We start from the raw sequence: 17535 nt of genomic DNA, 5'->3' as shown, positions 1-17535 counted from the left end.
TGTAATGAAATAGTTTCTGCTATTAACAATAATTATATTGATTGGCATTTATTGCATAAAAATGTATTCTATTAAATAAAAATCACAAAATAGTTTGATATAAAATCATATTTTATACAGAAAAATATAATGTATTACATTTTGTACTAATGGTATATTATATATTAAATATATTATGTATTATATATTTTTAGATGTTTGAGAAAAATATCTGGAAGATGACACAACAAAGTGCACAGTAGCAATTGTAGGCTATAGAGTTAAAGTTTTTTTTTTTCACTTTAATTTTTTTTCTATATCATTTGGTCAAATCAAATTTTTGAAGTTAGAGGAATTATTTGTGTGACTACAAATTAGTCAAAATTCTTTAAAGTTTATATGTCTTTGAAATAGGTACTTGCTTTCATTTCCTCTATGCTTTGCTTTGTTTTGGTGGTTAAGAAATGGTAGAAGAGGGAAGTGGACTTGGCCCAGCGGTTAGGGCATCCGTCTACCATATGGGAGGTCCGTGGTTCAAACCCTGGACCTCCTTGACCCGTGTGGAGCTGGCCCATGTGAAGTGCTGATGCGCACAAGGAGTGCCGTGCTACGCGGGGGTGTCCCCGCGTAGGGGAGCCCCACAAGGAGTGCTCCCCGTAAGGAGAGCCGCCCAGTACGAAAGAAAGTGCAGGCTGCCCAGGAATGGCGCCCGACACATGGAGAGCTGAAACAAGATGACACAACAAAAAGAAACACACATTCCTGTGCTGCTGACAACAACAGAAGCAGACAAAGAAGAACACACAGCAATTAGACACAGAGAACAGACAACGGGGGCAGGGGGGGGAATAAAATAAATAAATAAATCCTTAAAAAAAAAAAGAAATGGTAGAAGAAAACTGAGGTGAATAGAAAGGAATATTCTGGTAATATATGAGGGTAGTATTAATTTTATCAGTTAGAAAATAATTTTCCATTGTGACATGTTTGCAAGATGGTTACATGGTTGTTTGATCCATTTATATTTTAGTTAATTTTCATATTAAACTCTTACAAATAATTTATTTATACATACTATTTCTTATCAATATTCTATTTTTTAAATATACTTCTTAATTTTTTTTTAAAAAAGATCGGATTACATAAATGTTACATAAAAAATAAAGGGGATTCCCATATGCCCTGCTCCCTGCCATTCCCACATTTTCCCACATTAACAACATTGTTCATTAGTGTGGGACATTTGTTGCAATTGATGAACATATTTTGGAGCATTGCCACTAAGCATGGATTATAGTTTACTTTGTAGTTCACACTCTCTGCTGCACAATTTTGTAAGTTATGACAGGAAATACAATGTCCTGTCCTGAATGACATTTCAAAGACAGATTAGATTTAGATTCCACCTGTAAGCATAAAATTATGGACAAATTAAAATGCATAAATCTTGAAGAATAAATAAAATTCACTGATGGCTCCTTATTTGAGAAATAGCCATTGTTATTTCATAGTTTTAAGAAGTCCGTCCCCAATTATGTGTGTGTATGCTTCTATATTTTCTCTTGGGAAAATATATATACACACACACATATGTCACATTATATTATATCTTTATATCTTTATATAATAATAGTATAATCTCTATAGTAGAATATCTTGTTTTAGTAGATATGTTTTAGATCACATATCATATATGTAAATTTTTTCAACATTGGAATTATAGTATATTGTTGTTTCATATTTCAGTTTTTCCTCTTAATAGTATATTATGAATATTTTTCTAAGCCATTAATTATTACTTCAAAATGGACTTTAAAGACTGAATGATATTCTATTAGTTGGCTATTTCACATTATTTTTTAAATTTTATATCTCATAATAAAATCCTAAAAGTGGGGTAAAGAGATCAATGGCCTAAATATCTTCTTGGAATTCTTAAATACATTGCAAAGTTTTTCATTAGTTACATACCAATATATTTTTTGATGGAAAGTAATTTTAATTTTAACTTTTCCAATTTTTTCCCCAGTTTTTTTGCTTATTAAAAACATTCAGTTGTATAGCAATTGTTATCCCTCCCCTTCCCTTTCCCCTTCCCCTTTGTTCTGCCAAGTCCTTTGAGGAATTTGTATATTTGTATAATAAATAAAAGAGATGAATATGTTGTGCCTGAAGAAGATTATGAAATGATCCACAGTTAACATGTGGGCTGCAGAAAGAATTTTGTATGTTATATAATCTGAGAGTCTATATCTTTTAAAAGTGGATATTTAGCAATTATTGTTTGATAATTGATATGTATGTTTTGCTTTCTGTCATGTGTTATTAAACCTTTCATGTATATACTTGTTTATAATTTTGTCCCTATATTCCTCCTACCACTTGTGTCAGTCAGACTTCTCTGGAGAAACAGAACCAATAAGATATGTAGGTGATGAAAATTATTTATTTATTTTTAGTTAAATCTTTTTATTAATATCTTTAATTCTATTTTTATTTTTTATTTTTAAAGAAGCTTTAGATTACATAAATGCTACATTAAAAATATGGGGGATTCCCATATAGCCCACCCTCTCCCTTCCCACATTTTCCCACATTAACATCTTTCATTAGTGTGATACATTTGTTACAATTGATGAACACATATTGAAACATTGTATTAACCAAGGACTATAGTTTACATTATAATTTGCACTTTGCCCTGTACAATTTTGTAGGTTTTGACAAAATATACAATGGCCTGTATCTGTCTTTGCAAGTCATGCAGGACAATGCCAAGGTCCCAAAAATGCCCCCATATTGCACCTATTCTTGCCTTTTCCTCCCCTCAGAACTTCTGGTGTCCACTGCCTTTATATCAATAATACAATTTTTCCTTAGCTAGAATAATAAGTCTACTTTAGTACATAGTTGCATTCCCCTTCTTATGTTTGTTCATTCCTCAATCTTGAGTATTTTGGTTTAGTGATACCTACCCTGTCTCCCATTGAGAAGGGGCTTATATCCACGGAGCAGACACTCTCTGCCTCCTGGGATGGGTGTTGTCCATCATCATTCTTTTGTTGTCCTGTGTGAGTCCAGTGAACTGGTGAGTAGGTGTTACAAGTCTGCTGATATTCAGGGCTCAACTGGCATGTGAACAGACCAAAGACTTAGGTCTCTGAGACATATATTTGACAAGTGTAGTCCTAATTATAGGTTCAAGTAAAAGGGGTAGAAAAGCCATGCATAGGGAAAATATAAATGAGTCTAACTTTGTTACTTTGGGGAGCATATATTCTAAGGTAAGGCACATTGACAGGATGTCGAATTCCTAAGATTGTCTCCCCTGCCTATAGTGTCTAGATGTCTCTAGAGCCCTCAGGAGCCCTTCCGTTTGAGACAATGTTTGCTGTGGCAGTCAGTGAGATCCTGCTGAGGCATGCGTAAGGATAGCTTTTGAAATATCCTCCTGACTCACTTTGAAGTCTCTTAGTCACAAAAATTCTTTTCCATTTAATATTTCCCACTTTGGCCAAGGTCTTTTTCCAGATTCATTGTTAGTCAGTGCTTGGTGGTAATCCCTTGGTGCCAGGGAGGCTCATCCCCAAGAATCATGTCCCATTCTGGGGGGAAAGTAGTGAGTTTATATGCTGAGTGTGGCTTAGAGAGAGGTTGCATCTGAGCAACAAGGAGGCTCTTGGGAGTTCACTCTTAGGCAATGTATAATACAAGGCTAGGGGATGCGGACTTGGCCCAGTGGTTAGGGCGTCCATCTACCACATGGGAGGTCTGTGGTTCAAACTCCGGGCCTCCTTGACCCGTGTGGAGCTGGCCCATGTGCAGCGCTGATGTGCGCAAGGAGTGCCCTGTCAAGCAGGGGTGTCCCCCGTGTAGGGGAGCCCCACATGCAAGGAGTATGCCCCATAAGGAGAGCCACCCAGTGCGAAAGAAAGTTCAGCCTGCCCAGGAATGGTGCCACACACACGGAGAGCTGACATGACAAGATAACGCCAGAAAAAGAAACACAGATTCCGGTGCAGCTGACAACAACAGAAGCGAACAAAGACATGCAGCAAATAGACACAGAGAACAGACAACTGGGGGGGGGGGGGGGGGGGGGACGGGACGGGGAGAAGGGGAGAGAAATAAATAAATAAATCTTTAAAAATAAAAACTAAAAAAAAATACTAGGCTAAATTTCAGTGTCACTAGAAAATGTTCATAAGAACAATTTTTGAGGAATTAGGGCATTCTGGCAGACTAGAAACTGAGACAGGAGTTGATGTAGTCTTGAGGCACAATTTCTTCTTCAAGAAACCTGTTTTTGCCCTTCAGAGTTTCAACTGAGTGGAGGATGCCCACCCACATTATTGATGGTACACTCTCATTTACTTTCTACTCATTTCTACTTTCTCAAGCATATATATTCATTAAATTTCTTGTTAACTTATAAACAGGTACATTAAGCTTAAAATTATTGCTCTAAATACTGTTTTAAGTGTCCATTAGATCTCTTAAGTATATGTTAGAAATAGTACTATCTGACTTTGAATCTAAGCTTCTTTAATGTTTGGAACCATATCTAGTTAAGTATATGTAGCACTCACCATGTCTTTTTAATTTTTAACTACTTAAGAAATGTGCATTGCTTTGCTTTTTGGATTTATGAATTGTAAATATTTTAGAGAAACATGATATAAGAAAACACACTCACAAAGATATGTTTTCCATGTATTAGAGGGTGCCTTCATATAAAAGTTACTCCATAAATAAATTTATCAGTAATCCCCTAATGCCCTTCTACCACTTAAGAATGTGGGATTAAGGAGAAGTATACATGATAATTAACATCCCATCATTTTTGCCTTTTATAAATTACCTAACTACATTGGTTCCATATAATGTATTTCAGAGCTGAAGGACTTATGTTCCCAACATGACCTTTAAATTGTGTGTGGTGCATAAGATTTTTTATTTATATGCCAACAGCAATTTTAGTTTATTATTCTGTCGAATACAAAATGTAATATTCAGGGAAAACATTTTTCCTTGAAGATTGCAAAGTGAGTTGTTGTTAAGCATTGCTATTTAGTTAGCCCCAAACATTCTGTTGTTCTTTTTTTCCTTCTAAAATATTAATGAAACTTTTTGAAAGGTTGTTTGAAATAACAGAGTAAGTTTCTTATACCATTTTTGGCTTACTGCACCGTAATTATTGTCAGATCCCATTTAAAAGCATGCAATCCTTTTAAACAGTCTTATAGAAAGAATATAATATATCTGAACTATACTCTGGGGAATTAATGATTTGTTAGATTAATAATGCAGTGGGTATAGGGGGAAATTTCCACTTTAGGTGAACATTTTAAAACTTCTAACACTACAAATTTGGCATTCAAAAATAGTATTTTAACAATTGAGAGTACCACAGTGTTATTTTAAAGATTAGTGCCAGTACTTTTATAATTTTCCATTGTATATGCACATGTATAATGTGTTTAAGAATCATTAAATATTAATATGCCACAGAAAATTAATTAGTATAATCTACTGTAATTTTATTCAAGCCAGATATTCCTATATGGTCATGTAATTCTTATCATTAAGTAATGCCAACAAATTTTAGTTTGAAACTCTTAGGGTGGCTTATGATCATCAGCATAGTTTCTTATGTTGGAGTATGATGCCAAGCAAGCATTGACCTGCCAGGATGCATTCTTATAGTACTGAAGTTATGGATAGAGTTAATATTTTAATTGAATTGTGAGGCTATAATATATTTTGAGAAACCAAGTCGTGCTAGGTATCAACATGAAGTGTGAAACATTAATGGGCTCAGAACATAAACTAAGAAGCTAAAGGCAGAATAATTTTCTTACTCGAAATGTTTCTTTACAAATTTATTTTACATATTACATATTGGTAATGAGAAAGTACTTTTCTCCAGATTTCCTTGTGAAGATTGTGCTTCTTTCCTCACTGACATTCCATCAAACTTTTAGTGTCATAGTCACCAGTAACTTCTGTGTTAGCAAATCCAGTGACATTGAACTATCTCTCTGGACTTGTAGGTAGCATTTGAAAATCTTAATTACTTTCTTCTTCATTCTTAATTTTTGTAATGTATACAGAACATCATACTCCCTGGGTTTATTCTCCCAGTGTGAATTAGCATGTACCGTTTGAATATAAATTTATTTCATATTTAATATTTGCAAGAATTACCAATTCGTAATTTAATATACTTCGATGGTATAACCTCAGTTAAACTGGAAACTCAGAGTCAGAAGCTGTAGATTTTAGTAATTAGAGAAATGCTGTATGATCTGACTGGTTTGTAAGTTGCTTTTCTTTAAGTCCTTCTTTATTAAACAATACCTTCTAAGCACATTGGTTGTTCTATCACTTGCGCAGTTCACTCTGTCTCCTGTCTCCTGCCCATATATATGCTTTATACCATTTTCTTCTCCTACTTCCCTCCAACTTGAAAACATGCACGAAACATTTCCACTTATCCTAACTTAATAATTGTGACCTAGCATATTGCTAGCATAATTAGCTTATACTAATTTTTAGCATAATGCTAGCTAATTAACATAGTTCTAATTATGTTGATAGTTAATACTAATCATATTAATCAGTATATAAATTAATGTAATTATTGCGTTAGTGTTGCTTATTTAATATATTGCTATATTATTGATAATATTTAGCATAATGCTAATTATTAGTGTAATGCTAACATATTAAGGCCTTCAGGCATTCAGAATATAGGCTCTAAGAATTTTTGAACTTCATGAAGTCGTGACAGTGTTTTAATCAAATAACAATTTCTTCTTAATGAAAATTACCCTTCTTGTGTTAATATTTTGGTACCATTAATAAGGCAACGTCAACAAAAATAATACATTTATTTGTAAAACTTACTTAGTATTGTCAGTTATCTTCCAGATAGAACATTGAGTTCATACTTTTTAAAAATTAGATATCATTGTCGTGTTAATAAAAAAGTTTTATGTTTGCCCAAAGTGAAATAGAAATGTATATTCACATGAGACATTTTGTTCTTGTTTTATTCTTTGAAGCTAGTTATCATTTAAATGCAGAACCTTTGCTTTTCTGCTGCAAAAACAGATTTATATTATTAACTACATGCCTAGCAGCAGAATTCAGGGCACTAATTTTCTAAGCTTATGTCAGTATATTTAAATAGTTCTGAGGAAAATATCAGATGAGAATAAGAAGGCCCCTTTAACAAGTTTTCTTTTGGCAGAGAATATTAGATATCTATGCTTTAAAAATTATGCCACTGCAGCATTCTTTTTATACTGAGATGTAACAATTTTACTTTACTGTGTTTATGCCGAATAAGAGAGAGAAAGTATGGAACGAATCAAATATGTGCCCTATTTTTGAAAACGAAGGCTTAACATCATTCTTATTCAAATTTCTCATCCTTAAATGAAGTCAAAGGAGATTTTCTTCCCTTCCTTGGTTCACTTTTCCCATTAAATTTATTTTGAGGAATAACATTTACAACCAAATACTTCAAATCCCTTGGAAACAAGTGATAGAGAATCTGACTAGGAATTATGCTTTATCATGATTTGTTTTTCTTTGTTTTATTTAAAATCTATCTTTAGATTGTTTTTAACTTTGGGGGAAAAAATCTGAATAGTAATAGGCTATCTCATTGCTTTATTAATTAATCATATGCCAGTGTAGCTAGTTTAAAAAGGCATGTGGCTTTTTGAAGTCTATATCTTTCAAAAAATGTTTTGTTATATTCTGTTTTCTTTGCATATTTCTGCTTTATATATTTGTCCTAATCACACTTTGAAGAAAAAAATCAAGAAGAAAGTATTTTCCCCTCATATTTTATCTCCTATTTTACTTATAGCTGGAATCTGTTACAAATGGAGGCAGAAGTAAGTTTGGAATTTACCAATTTTGGTACTAGATTTCTGCAGAGAGGGACAGAAAAGAGAGACAAGAGACTCACATATATATAAATAAAGACTTTAGAAAGCACAGTAAAAGGAAAGAGCAAAATATTTTCCCATAGCTTACATTCCTATGTAATGTAATTGGAATGTTATTGGAGTGCTTCCTGCCCTATACCCTACCATCAGCATGTTTAACATTGTTCTTTTCTGATTTCTTTCCCCTTAAATTGAAGGGAACTTGGGGATCCTCAGGCTGGATTCTCCACTTGGTGTGGCAGAATAGACAGACACATTGAACAAGGCTAGGAATGAAAAATGGCTTTATTCACCTGCGGGAAGCCGGAGAGGTAACCAATCTCATATCAGCCTCTGTGTTAGGGCTTTTCTTATAACTTTTATAAAGGTTGAAGCAAAAAGTTAATAATCAGGGTGACATTTCTAAGAAGGGTCTGGAAAATTTCATTAGTTTTTTGCTTCCTCGGTTAATTTTAAAAGGTTTATGTCACCTATGGCCAGGTGGTCTGGGGTGATAGGGATGACTGGGTGGTACAGATATGAAGGTATAGATAATAATGAATGTGAGGATAATGACAAATGTGAGGATATAATAGATAACGAGTTTTGGGTATTTTGGGTAAAATGTTAAATCTGTAGCTCTACATGCCTCCTGACATGTGCATAAGAGTTATATTAAATTTTCTAATACTAAGAGGTAAAATGTAATGTCTGAATGCTTAAGCTATTCTGGGTTTTCTAGTTCTACAACGTCGGACAAGTCCTGTCATTGTTTAGGAGTCTAAAGAATCTAGGATCAATTTTTTCCTTCCTTTTCTCTGTGGAGATACAGAGGTGAGCAGTGAGCATTTAGTCCCAAGGTAATTATTTGTTGCATCCCAACTCCTGAAGGGCAGAAGTTGGTATAGCTGCAAGACCAAAGGATACACCCGATACTTAGTCAGGCATCAGCTTTATTGGGACTTACAGGCAGGAGTGGCTCTCTGATAGTGGCAGTTCAGAGAATGAAGATATAGTGCTCTGCAAAGAGACAGGAATATGAGACATAAGGGGTTTCAGAACAGGGACATTCTATAGGGTATGAGAACAGATTTGCTGCTAGGGTCTCATGACAGCACACATGGGGCCTGGTGATGTTTACACTTCACTTGTAGGAAGGACGTTAACCAAGGACCTTTATTGCCTTAGGAAGATTATACTTTATGATACCATATGCATTCTCTCCCCTCTGGGGAGGGTCATTAACCTTTAACTCATGTCTAGGTCACTGAGGACTTGTGGGGAGGCCAGGGTCCCCACAATACTCTTCACTTTTGCTACAAGTTTTTTTGGGCTATGATTTGATGTAAGTTATCAAGATTTGTTACTGTCCTTATAAACCTTTCCGAAAGCCCATTCTTTGCCGAGAAACAGCAATCTCCTTTATTTTAAAATTTCAAGGTTTATATTTCTGTTGAATTCTAAAGCTTTTCAGAGGGAAGAAGGCGTAACTGAGAGACGCACTTTAGAACTTTGAATGTATGGGTCAGTTTTCCACATATTATTTGAATATACTTTGCCAAGAAAGGCTATTTTATTTGACTGCCATATTTGTTCTCTGAGTAAAGAAAGCAATCTGATTCTACAAAGAATGTGATTTACGTTAGGAATTGATTTCCTTGTTCTAACTTTTATGTCCAAAGGGAATGCAGCTTATTTGTCCTAGTTTATTTAGGCTGCTTTGGAAACAAAACTTCATTGTGTGTGGTTCAAGATGGGTTTTTGGAGAATTCTCAGGCATAAAATGATTAGTACTCTTTGTAGCTCTTTACTACTTCCTATCACTTCTAAGAAATATTCACTTTATTATTTTTTAACTTTTTTTTAAAGATACATAGATCACAAAAAATGTTATATTAAAAAATTTAAAAGGTTCCCAAATACCCTACCCCCCACCCCCCCACACTCATCCCACATCAGCAACCTCTTTCAACATTGTGGCACATTCATTGCATTTGGTGAATACATTTTGAATAACTGCTGCACCTCATGGATTATAGTTTACATTGTAGTTTACACTCTCCCTCAGTCCACTCAGTGGGTTATGGCAGGATATAAAATGTCCTGCATCTGTCCCTGCAATATCATTCAGGACAACTCCAGGTCCCGAAAATGCCCCCACATCTTCCTTCTCCCTTACCTCAGCAACTACTGTGGCCACTGTCTCCACATCAATGATACAATTTCTTCCATTGCTAGAGTCACAATAGTTCTATAGAAGAATACCAATAAGTCCACTCTAATCCATATTTTATTCCTCCATCCTGTGGACCCTAGGATGCTGATGCCCACTCCACTCTAAATTGAGAGGGGACTTAGATCCCACATAGTTGATAGATGCAGTTCTCCTGCTTGCTGTTGTAGGCACTCTTGGTTCCCTGGTGTGGTGGTTGACCATCTTCACCTCCCTGTTAGATGGCCTGTGTAAGTCCAAAGAATTAGAGAGTAGGAATTGCAATTCTGCTGAGGCTCAAGGCCCAGCTGGTACATGGCCAGTCCAGAGATTCAAGTCTTCTAAGTGTCCAACCCCAGCACCAACTACAGGGTTCAGTAAAAGTGGCAGAAGAGGTGTGTGTAGTAAGGCCACATCTGAGTCCAACTCCATCACACTCAGGAGAACAAATTCCAAAGTAGGGCCCACTGACAAGGCACTGAACTCCAGAGCCGTCTGCCATGACCATAGAACCAGTGTGTCTCTGTAGTCCTTAGAAGCATCAGAATTTGCTGATGTTGTATCTTTTGGGGTTGTATCTACTTTGGCTGTCTTTGAAATCCTGCTGATGAGACATGCTTAAGCATGACCCTTCTGATGACTTCCTGACTCATTTTGAAGACTCTTAGTCATATAAACTCATTTGTCTTTACCTTCTTCCCCTTTTATTCAAGGTCTTTTTCTAGTTACATCACCAACTGGTGATTGGTAGTAATCTCTTGGCACCAGGGAGGCTCATCCCCGGAAGTCATGTCCCACACTCTTGGGAAGGTAATGCATTTACATGCTGAGTTTGGCTTAGAGGGTGGCCACATTTGAGCAACATGGAGGCTCTAGGAGGTAACTCTTAGGCCTAGTTGAAATTTCAGGCACACAGGCTTATAAGTATAGTCATCAGTATAAAGGGCTCATCATTGGACCATCCTTCTTCACTGGTCTTTGCCCTTGCACTTGGGGGATTGTTGCTTTTTTATTGGGGAATGTGACAGCATTCCCCTGGCTAGGAGCTCAGCATTCCCTCAGGTGTTGTTTGTAATTCTAACCACTATGAAAATACCCAACAAATATCCAAACATTTTTATATACCCTATATACATGCCCTGGAGAACTCCCTCCCAACCATGTGTCCCCTATCAATAACACCCCACATCAGTGTTCCTCTCCTGCCATAGTTGAACCCCAATGTGGTCCAAAACATCTTCAAAAATGAAGCCTACTATATTGCCAAATTCTATTAGTAGGAAAATGAAATAGTAGTGATAGCTTTAAAAATTGGAAATAGAATACATACTAATTTAGAAAAACTGAAATAAAGTAAAAAATACATTGGGGTATTAAAAATGGAAAATATCATAAAGCTTTGTTTTTGATGTTTGCCTTTCATCACTGTAATAGGTGTTACACTGTATGTACAGTGGCAAGGTAATTTCTTTGATTTCTTCCTCAGTGTCTACATCCTCTTTTTTTTTTAATTTTTAATTTTGGCTTCAAAAAAGTTCAGATCACAGTAAAGTCACATATACAATATAGGGGACTCCCATATATCCAACATCAAAACCTTTTCCCCCTTCCCCAGCAATGATCCTTTTACATGTTCATTTTGTATTTGCTGCAGCTGATGTACAGATATTGAAACATAGCTTCCAAACATGATTCCATTATGGTTTATGTTTTAGACTGTATACTTTTCTAGGTTTTAGCTACATTATGGTTTGCGTTATGGGTTTACATTTTAGACTATACACTTTTATAAATTTTTGGTGAAATTTAACATGTCCTATATCCATCATTGCACGATCTTGTGGAACACTTCCATTGCCCCCCAGTTAAGCCTGCTTCCATCTATTCTATTCCTTTCCCCACTCCCCTCAGGGCCCACAGTGACAACCAAGCTTCACTGCTTGAAGGACCAGATTCACAGATATTTGCAACAGTGCTGAGGGCTTGACACACTAGACTGTTTTCCCCCATTGGGAGCCACCAGTTCTCTAGAAGGACACCCTTCCCTATGTTTGAGAACATCAGGCTTCCCCAGGATGGGGCTACACCTTCCCGTTCATTGTATGGGTCTCCACCCAATGATAAAACATGCTATGAGCACTCACACACTCCCTAGAAAACTGCCCCTGTTCCAGATGCCTCACAAGCAGTACCTTAAACAAATAACCCTTACTTACTATATTTTCTAAAGAGTTTTCTCAACTTTATAGTTTCAACCACATACCCAACAATTTCCCATGTTCATTTGTCCCCCAACCTTCCCCTCAATTCCTTGGGCTATCTGACCCATCCTTCCAACCCTAACACAACACTGTAAAGAAAATCAAAGAAGACTTAAATAAATGGAAGAATATTCCCTGTTCATGGATAGGAAGACTAAATATCATTAAGATTTGTATCCTACCCAAGCTGATCTCCAGATTTAATGTAATTCCAATACAAATCAATACAACATTTTTTAATGGAGTAGAAAAACTAAGTGTGAAATTTATTTGGAAAGGAAAGAGGCCCCAAATAGCCAAAGACATATTGAAAAAGAAAATGAATTTGGAGGAATCATAATACCTGACTTTAAAACATACTACAAAGCTATAGGCTACAGTGGTCAAAATGACATGGTATTGGTACAAGGATAGACATACTGACCAATAGAACCAAATTGAGAGTTCTGATATAGATCCTCACATATACAGTTATCTGATATTTGACAAGGCCACCAAGCCACTCAACTGGGAAAGAATGGCCTGTTCAATAAATGGTGCTTAGATAACTGGATACCCATATGCAAAAGAATGAAAGAGGATTACCACCTCATACCTTATACAAAAATCAACTTAAGATGGATCAAAGACCTAAATACAAGAGCCAAGACCATAAAGAGCTTGGAAAACAATGTAGAGAAGCATCTACAGGAACTTGTAATAGGAAATGGCTTCATGAACTTCATACCCAAAGCATGAGCAGCAAAAGAACAAATACATAAATGGGACCTCCTCAACATTAAAACCTTTGACCCCTTAAAGGAGTTTGTCAAGAAAGTGAAAACACAGCCCACCCAATGGGAGAAAATATTTGGTGACCATATATCTGATAGGAGACAAATAAACTACATATATAAAGAAATCCTATATCTCAGATATAAAAGGACAGCCCATTTAAAAAATGGGCAAGAGATTTGAACAGAGAATTCTCCGGAGAAGAAATTACAAATGGCTAAAAAGCACATGAAAAGATGTTCAACATCACTAGTTATTAGGGAAATACAAATCAAAACTATGAAAAGATACCATCTTACTCCCATTAGACTGTTGGCTATTAAAAAAACAGAAGACTACAAGTGTTGGAGAGGATATAATGCAATAATTTGTGATATTTATTATTTCTTTCTCAAATTAGCATAAATAAGTTGACCTCAACTCTGTTAAAAAAAAAAATTTGGAGCCTGGCAGGGCTGCCATATGGGAGCCTTGGCAGCCTTCGAGGTGGCGGGGGCGGGAGGGGGTGGTAGCTCTGTGCTTGGAATCCCAGGCCATCCCAGAAGCTGTGAAGGGAGTCATAGTTGCCTCTGGCCTGTGGGGTCCCATGCTACAGCTGAGGGGCAGCCACCCACTGCATGCCCAGGAGCTGATTCAGCAAGATCCTGCCCACCAACCCTGTGCTCGACATGCACCTGGTCAAGAGCCACTGCCTGCAGGACAGCATAGTAAATCCAACAATAATTAAAGATGTGAAAACTGTACTAAAATTCTACTGTTGTCCCATTGAAGAATGCCCTAGAGGCTCTGACAGGCCATTTTCTCAATTCTCTCTTACACAAGAGCACTTTATTTACGCTGAAAAGAAGCATAAATGTAATAAGTGCAGCAGTTCATGTGGTACTGAATGGGACTTGAAAAGACATGCCGAGGACTGGGTCAAGTTCTTCCAGTGTATGCCAGCAGAACTGCCTTTTAGCTTCACTTCTCCCAAATTGGTCATAAGATCCCTGCTGAACAAGGGGATCCATTTAGTAAGAAAAGAAAAATAGAGAACTCCTTTGTAGCAGTTTGATATTGTTGATGAATTCCAAAAAGAAATACTGGATTATGTTTGTAAACTGATCTTTCCTCTGAGCATATTAGATTATATTGGATTCATAGATTTCCTTAATTAAGTAATCATGTAAACCTCTTGTGCCAGTAGGGCGTTGAATCCTTACCCTTTGGTGGGTGGGGACTCACAGATAAAAGACATGGCAAAGGACAGAGTTGAGGGCTTTTAATGTTGGAGTTTTGATGTTGGAGTTTGATGCCGAAGTGGGAGCCCCAGGGAGAGAGACAGAGCCGTTCGCCTGATAGTTTACAGCTGACCTTGTAGAAAGAGGCAAGGCCTAAAGAGTCTCATAACCTACAGCTGACCTTGTGCAGAAAACAGAGGATCTAAGCCCAGAGGAACCCAGGAAGCCTGAGCCCTCACAGACATCAGCAGCCATCTTGCCCCAACATGTGAAAATAGATTTTGGTGGGGAAGTAACTTATGCTTTACGGCTTGGTACCAATAAGCTTCTACCCCAAATAAATACCCTTTATAAAAACCAACGAATGTCTGGTATTTTGCATTAGCACCCCTTTGGCTGACTAATGCGTCCTTGAATAACCAGAAATTGCCAAAAAAAAAAAAAATCGAATCATTGATCAATAAACCAATCCCTGGATTAGACACTCAGGAACTATTAATAGAAACTTTAGAAATAAAGCTAGTAGCTTCCTTAGAAAATTGTTCACAGCTCTAATGCCAAAAAAACAGACTCTTACATAGCTTCATGATATCCTCAGAAGTTGCTTTTACCAAAGCCGAAAGTGGCTTTGGTTAAACTGCCTGTCATGTAGTTCTCTCCTATGTCTGTCTTTGTGCCCACAGTGGACTCCTCTTCTCAGGCTATGGTTGTCTATGTTAGTCATCAGGGTTAAGCTATGGGTGTCATCCACTTATAATACTTCCCCCGTCCATAGGAACCCTGTTCCTCTGCCTAGATAAAGAGGCTTTCTCTCTTCAGAAGAACCTTCCTCTCTCAAAGATTGTGAGTCCCATTGCTGTTGAGCCAATTAGTCAGGTGTTCAAGTGAACTTGGGTAAAAGTCCACCTACCTCCTTACATCTAGGGAACATATGTTGGAAGAGCAGCATTTCTTCCATGCACAGACAGTTTTCTTACACCTACAAAGCTTTATACCTTCCACAGTGGACTGCCCCATATTCCTCTGTGTTGTCTTGTTCTCAAGCTGACTTGTTGTTTGGTTCTCAAGTTTTGCTTCCCATTAGTGTTCACACTCAAACATGGTTGCCCAGTTCTAAAGTAACTTCATTGATAGCCACTCAGACTGATGCTTTTTTAGATGCTTGTTTAGGTGGGCTCTCCAGAGAATTCAAACCAGCGGAGTAGAGTTCCACAGATTACCAGGTACACATGGATGAAGCGGTGATGTGTGGAGATATTTTTGAGAATTTTCATTCATCCTAACAGGGTTTCTACAGACAATATTATAAGCAACAGTTTGGTAGCAGAACTTGTAACTCATTTTACCTCAGAATGACCCTAAGATATTAAATCAAGATATTGAGAAATCTGCACCAATTATAAACTTCAATGAACAGAATAGTATGCTTTCTTCATAAAACATGACAGATAATCAGACCCAAACCAGAGATTTATTCAGCAGTTTAGAAAATATCTTGTCAAGTAATCTGCCAAGTCAGACATTGGATAATTAATCTTTTGTCTGACACGAACAATGGACCCCACACAGAGCTCCCACTTGGCCCAACCCAGAATCCCAGAATAGATTTTTATATTGAAGAGTTTCTTCTCCAGTATCCAAACTCAATTAAAGAGTGAACCTAGCAATGTTAATCCCGAGCTAGTCTCGAAATCCCTAGACATGAAAACCCAAACTGACTTTTTATTTGGAGACATCTCTGCTCAGTTCTATAGCTGTAGGGGAAATGCTAAATTCTTAGACCTTGAAATGTTTGATTAGCAGACATAGACAGGCTTCTTTTTAGACAGCGGCCCTCATCTGCCTCAGGGAAATAAGTTGAAACACTCAAGCTTTTCCACGAGCACTGGTCTATCTGAAACAGAAGGGATGTCCACTGTTAAAAACCTACCTGCTTTAGAAATCAAAGTTCATTTGAACAGTACAGAAACTAGACCATGAATTCTGGTTTTGAAACCCTAGGGAGTTTGCTTTTCACCAGCAATAAAACTCAAACAACAAGGATCACTTCCTTCTAGCAACTTGGCCTGGTACACGATGGATTCTCAATTCAGTTCTGTAGAAACCCAGACATATGCAGAACTATACAGTCTCCAACTTCTAAAAGTGAAGTCCACGTGAGAGATGGCATTTACAATGTTCTTCTGGATTTACAAAATGTGGAAATGGGACAATAGTATTAACTATTGAATATTGTTGATTATTTAGTTGCTTAGATTCTTTGTGGTTCTCTGCTTTTTGTACTTGTAAGCATTAAATTTGTGTATAAAAGCGAGTGTATTATAGAACATGTTAATCTAAAAATGATACTTTTTGTGTTGCCTACAATTGCCCCTTTAAAGCTAGTCTTTCCAGCTAAAATAAATTTATTGCATACCTTTAAAAACAATATTAGCTATTTAGCAGAAGCCAAGCTTAGCATGTACTAGTGTACAACTTTACAAATCTTTTTAGACTAAGTATGTTATACTCCAGCATTTTAGTTAGAGTGTAACAGGCTAACTTAAATTTCACCTAAAATACATTTTTAACAGGGGTTGTTAGAAATTCTTATTTCCTTCATAGTAACCTATAAAGTAGATTTAAACTACAAAGTTTACCTACAGCCTCATCTGCTTTGACAACTCTTCTGACTTTAAGACCCAAAGGAAAACTGTAGCTGTCTCTTTTGAAATTGTTTTCATGTAGTCAGTGCCATCCCTTCTCTATCTGAGCAATTAATTATTGATATCAATGTAAATATACAGTATTTTACTACCAGAGACTCATGGCTGTAAAATTACTGTGTAAAGGAATAATAGTGAGGGCTTATGTATAAATAGTGAGCCTCCTAATTGAAATAACAGTAAGTCATCCACAGCATAGAAATACTGGGGTGTGCCCTACTGACATCCTGCTGTCTACAGTTGTAGTAGTTTAGAGTAGTACCCAGAGCTACTTCTCAAAGTGCTCTCACAGACTGGATCTGAGCTTATCAAACTGTATGTTTAAAAAACAAAACAAAACAGTGGGAAGGGTAAAGGGCACTTTCACCTAAATTTCAATGTGTGACACTTCTAAAAGCTTATTAGGAAAAAAATGCAATCTATAATTAAAGTAACTCACCT

At 36.6% G+C, this 17535-nt stretch overlaps 1 protein-coding gene and 1 pseudogene across 16 annotated transcripts in view; both read left to right on the top strand.

Annotated features, from left to right (window-relative positions):
* The window catches only part of EPHA6 (EPH receptor A6), a 975172-nt gene that overhangs the window by 221037 nt on the left and 736600 nt on the right, over window positions 1-17535 (top strand). The gene's annotated exons all lie outside the window — the stretch shown is intronic.
* Window positions 3325-16549, top strand: LOC139438797 (ATM interactor pseudogene; annotated as a pseudogene).

Source organism: Dasypus novemcinctus, chromosome 4, assembly GCF_030445035.2.
Source record: "Dasypus novemcinctus isolate mDasNov1 chromosome 4, mDasNov1.1.hap2, whole genome shotgun sequence".
Lineage (NCBI taxonomy): Eukaryota > Metazoa > Chordata > Mammalia > Cingulata > Dasypodidae > Dasypus > Dasypus novemcinctus.
This window is presented reverse-complemented; position numbering and strand designations above follow the sequence as displayed.